The sequence below is a fragment of the Myotis brandtii genome, unplaced genomic scaffold (assembly GCF_000412655.1).
Source record: "Myotis brandtii unplaced genomic scaffold, ASM41265v1 scaffold105, whole genome shotgun sequence".
In the NCBI taxonomy this organism is placed as follows: Eukaryota; Metazoa; Chordata; class Mammalia; order Chiroptera; family Vespertilionidae; genus Myotis; species Myotis brandtii.
In genome coordinates, this window is record NW_005353538.1 from 742,537 (window position 1) to 747,609 (window position 5,073).

The 5,073-nt window shown below is 54.9% G+C and overlaps 1 protein-coding gene across 1 annotated transcript in view; it reads right to left on the minus strand.

Annotated features, from left to right (window-relative positions):
- The window catches only part of NLRX1 (NLR family member X1), a 29,101-nt gene extending 28,342 nt beyond the window's left edge, over positions 1–759 (minus strand). The window contains exon 1 of the mRNA XM_014539891.1: positions 261–759. The gene's annotated coding sequence lies outside the window, so the exon portion shown is untranslated. The remainder of the gene's footprint in view (positions 1–260) is intronic.
- Between the last annotated feature and the right edge of the window lie 4,314 nt (positions 760–5,073).

A 5,073-nucleotide genomic window follows, 5' to 3' on the forward strand; every position in this document is an offset into this window, starting at 1 on the left:
GGCCCCGCTGCTAGGACTGCCTCCGCAGGCTGCAAGCGCCAGTCCACCCAGGGGCCTCACTGACCACCTCCCGGGCAGGGCTGGTTGTTTTGCCCATTTTACAGATGGAGGAGCCGCGGCACGGAAGGGTGCAAGGACTCGCGCAGGAGAGCCCGATTGGGAAGCGAGAGTCAGAACCAGAATCGGGTCGAGCCTCCCTGGGCGCCCCGCCGTGCCGAGGCGGTCCTCCCTCTGGCCTCTTCTCCAAGTCCGCAGCCTACCTCCCGGCAGAGGCCCCGTCAAGCGCTCCTTGGCTCCTTCCTTCCGCACCTGGCGCTGCAGACCAGACCTCTGCGCGGCTTCTGGTCACTTGGGTCAAGGAAGGAGGAAGAAAGGGGCCAGAGCAACCGCTTCCACCCCAACCTGACCGTCTTGTCTGGCACCCAATCACGGCCTGGCCCTGGAGCTTCCTGGTCCTCAGAGCCCCCACCCGCCTCCATGCAGGACACACCCCGGGCCTGTCATGGTGGAGGAGCCACCCACCACCCACAGCAGGGCATGCCTCCACATGCAAGCACGCGTGACCAGTGTGCACGAACAGGTGTGCACGGGGAACGCATGGGCTCCTGGGGCAGGGCTGTGTGATCTCCACCCTTCAGATAGCCCAGTGGTTCCCCGCGTGGGGCACACGCCCCACAGGGGGGCAATTTGATAGTTAAGGGGGCAATTCGAAAATGAGTTATTAACAGTGAATTTTTTCATTTCTTATGGTTCTAGGGGCCTCATATACAGTATATAAATATATATTTTGACATATTTATGCATTTCAATTCTCTATTATGTTTTGAAACTTTATTTTCTATTTTTTCATATCACTTCATATTTTTTTCCAATAATTTCTTAGTGATTTCTTCCTCACTACTTCAACTGTCCTTTCATTCTTTTATTTTTCTCTTTTATGGATGCCTTGTTTTTTGGAAGCTTGTTTAGACCAAGTTAATGGCCTTTTAGGCTTCCTGCACGTGAATAGTTCACTTTTTGAATAATGAGAATTGTATGTCACAGGGGCATCAGGATTTTAGAGATGCTTAGGTGGGGCATGGCCAAAAGAAGGTTGGGAACCACTGGTCTAGACCGAAGGCAGTGCTGATGAACACATGGTATTGGGGTGGTGCTGAACAAGGGGTGCAGGGACCATATAGACTCCAGCAGCTCCCCTCCAGGGGCCCAGATGATGGTCCTTCAGAGGAGACAGAGGCTTAGGAAAGTCCTGGGGGGGGGGGGCATTAACTGCCTCTGGCAGAGGAGATGACTGCTGAGCTGGATTCTAAGAAATAAGTCCAGGCCCACTGGCTTGGCTCAGTGGATGGAGCATCAGACCGAAGGGTCCTGGGTTCGATTCCAGTCAAGGGCTCCTCCCCAGCCCCGGCCCTGGTCAGGGCGCATGCAGGAGGCAACCAATCGATGTGTTTCTCTCACATCGATATTTCTCTCTGACTTTCCCTCTCCCTTCCACGCTCTCTAAAATCAATGGGAAAATATTCTCAGGTGAGGATTAAAAAAAGAAAGAAGTCCAGGAAGGGAATTCCAGGCAGCAGGGAACATGGCACGTTTGCATTGTAAGAGATATTCTGAAAGGGGAGTAGAAAGGGCTGGGGAGAGGGAAGTAGAGTCACCCAATGAATGTGGGCTCAGATGTGGCATTTGGGGCCTGGGGACTCCTCTCGCTTCACCCCCCTTACCTCATCGTGTGAGGCAGAGGGGCCCCTGGCTGCAGTGACTTGCCCCAGCTCAGAGCAGGTTCCCTCCCCCCGGGTATGTCAGTCCTGTCAGCTTTTGTAAAGCTTCAGTTTTTTGGGTTTTTTAAAAATTGATTTCAGAGAGGGAGAGAGAGAGAAATACCAATGATGGGAGGAAATCGATTGGCTGCCTCCTGCACAGCCCCACTGGGAATCAATACCATAACCCGGGCATGTGCCCTGACTGGGGATGGAACCATGATTCCTTAGTCCATATCCACGCTCAGCACTCAGCCACACCAGTCGGGCCATGTCAGCTTTTTAATAACATAGGATTTGACTGGCCTCTGGGGGCCTGGAGTCAGTCCTCTGGGTCTGCTGGGGCGTGTGCTGTCACCTGACCTCAGGATGGGTGCCAGGCGCTGGGGAGAAGTGTGGGTCGCCTCTGCCCTCCAGCACCTGGCACAGCCCTGACAGGTGGCTGTGTGGCAGTGATCTCGGAGGCCAGGAAGGCCGGCCGCAGGGCTGAGTGGGCCCATTTCAAAGCTCGCTGGGCTGGGGGAGGGCGTTTACACCCCATCTGGGGGCAGGGACTGGTGGAGAAATCGCAGGTGCTTCTCGGTGGCGGTGGCGAAAGCACTGTAACTTGAGAGCTTGTGCAAGTCACTTCTCCAGCCCTGGGCTTCCTCTTCTGTAAAAGAGGGAAGCGGCAAGAATCTAACGAGCTCCCTTCGCAAAGATGCCAGCCACCCCGCCACGCACCGCCTCCCTCCCCGCTGCTCCCTAGGCCTGTGTGGCCTTCGCTGGCGCTAGATGGGCTGCTCATCTCCTTAGCAACCAAGGGAATTTACAAAGGGGAATGTAGTGGCTTTAGTCTTTCAGGGGTGTTTGCATTTTCAAAGAGAAAGAGTAAAGCTGAAGAATCTTAAGAAAAATGATCTAATGGTGAAATGTTGTGCTCTCTGAGTTTACAGAGCCAAATTCTGGCATCAGCCCTGGCCCGTGTGGCTCAGTGGATAGAGCATCAGCCTGCGGACTGAAGGGTCCTGGGTTCGATTCCAGTCAAGGGCACATGCTGGGTTGTGGCCTCGATCCCCAGTGGGAGGTGTGCAGGAGGCAGCCAATCAATGATTCTCTCTCATCATTGATGTTTCTATCCCTCTCTCCCTCTCCCTTCCTCTCTGAAATCAATATATATATACATATATATATACACACACACATATATATATTAAAAGTAAATTTAAAAAAACAACAACAAATATTGGCATCACTTCGGGGAGAAGGTGGCACCCAGAATGCCCCTAAAACTAGCTAGGATTTCAGGGGGTGGATTTCTTTCCATTTCCCACTCCCACCCTCCACCCCTATAAGAAACAAAGCTAGTCCATCTCCAGGCAAATACACAATCAGTCCTAGATGGGACCCTAATCTAGCCCCAGTCAATTAGCTCCCTGAGCACAACCAGGGTGCTCCCGGCAGCTGGCCAGGTGGGTACAGTCCCTTCCTTCAGTCCCCGAGCTTCAGGGTCGGAAGGGACGCGGGTGAGACAACATCTGCTTCTTGCCATCCTGCCGCCAGCCCACAAGGACTTCTGGACAGTTACTCCAAAGCTCAGGCTGCCAGACCCATCTGCAGCCCTGGTGGCTGATGGCTTAGCCCTCGTAAGTATGGCCCCGAAGGAAAGGAGAGGAAGAGAAGGGGAGAACTGGGGTGAGCTCAGTGTGGTCTCCCACTCTCATCCTAGGGCTTAGGTTGCAGGTTTGAGCCTACTTTTCATCGCCCCAGGGGCACCAGGAGGGCTCTGTCAGTTCTGAGGAGAAAGTGTATCCTTCTGGTAAGAGCACACCATGCAGCAGACACAGGGCACCCACACGGCTAGCGGGCCCACCATGAGCAGTGTCATTGGTCGATGTCAAGGATGAGGAGTAGAGAGGCAGAAGACCTGGTTCCTGGTCCATCTTCATTAGCTAAGGGTCCCGGGACAAGTGATTTAATCCAAGTCTCAGCGTTCCCATCTGCAAAATGGGTTGCCATGAGGAATAACGCAGGATTATCATGGACTCCCTTGAGATAATAAACAGGAAGCATTTGTAGGAGGTAAAACATGACCTAGACATTGCACCAGACACACATTTCCTAGTTGACATACACCCAGGACTCACCCTCCCCTGCCAGACTCCCTACTGCTCACAAACTTCTTGTCCAGCGCTTTGAAGACCCCTCACAGACCATGGTATCAGGTCCAGACCCACACACGTACACACTGCATACTGTATAAATATAGGTTTTATTAATAACGGTGAAATCCCACAAATCAACCGGCATCCTGTGTGATGGGAAGAACCGGTGCCAGGGAGAGAAGGTGGAGCGGTGTATGCACAGTAATAAGAGGGAAAGAGCAGCCAGGCCGAGATGGCTCAGGGGTGAGCGTCCACCTGTAAACCAGGGCACATGCCTGGGTTGCGGGCTCCATCCCCAATGGGGCGTGTGCAGGAGGCGGCCAATTAGTGATTCTCATTACTGCTGTTTCTATCTTTCTCTCCCTCTCCCTCCCTCTCTGAAATAAATAAAAATATATATGTTTGTTTGTTTTTAAAGAAAAGAGTCCCAGGGAAGGAAAATCAGACATGGAATGAGCCTGGACCCACCAGGAAAGCAGACGCGCTGAGGGGTGGTGCCTGACCCCCGGGCTCAGGGCGTGTCCGGGGCAGAGAGATGGCAAGAGTGTGAGTGAGCAGCACGTGGCTGGGGAAGGAACGGAGGAGTGAGAATGCCAGCGTGGCACACGGGGCCCTGGGTGGCAGTGGCCAAGGCCAATGGATGCCCCTGCTTGTGCTTGTGTCAGGCCCTGAACTCCGGGGAACGAATGCCCTGTGCCACCCCTGGCTCGGGAGGAAGGGAAGCCTGGGGGGTAGAACCTACAGACCTGAAGATGCCCTGGACAACATAGCCTCATCCTTCCTGTCAGAGCAGGACCCCGGGAGGAGGGTGGCGCTGCCCTCCCTGCAGTGCCCGCCAGCACCAGGCCACCATCACGGTTCCTCTGAGCCCCCGGGGACAGCAGGTGTGAGGGCTGAGAGGCCTGGTCACGGGTCTGTGCCTGGACTCCTGAGAGGCGGGCATGCAGGCCCGGGGGGGAGCAGAGGAGGGAGGCCTGGGCTTCTCCCACTCACCCGGAGTGGAGTGCATTCTGCAGTCGGGCCGGTGGGCGAGACAGACGTTATTGCAGAGATGCCACCAGGCCCTGCCCGGCCAGAGGGGCGGGAAGGGGAAAGGGGATCCCAGGGCCCCACGCGGCTCCCATCCCCTGGACTGGGAGGGTGGTGCAGACAGAAACCCAGCTTCCGTCCAG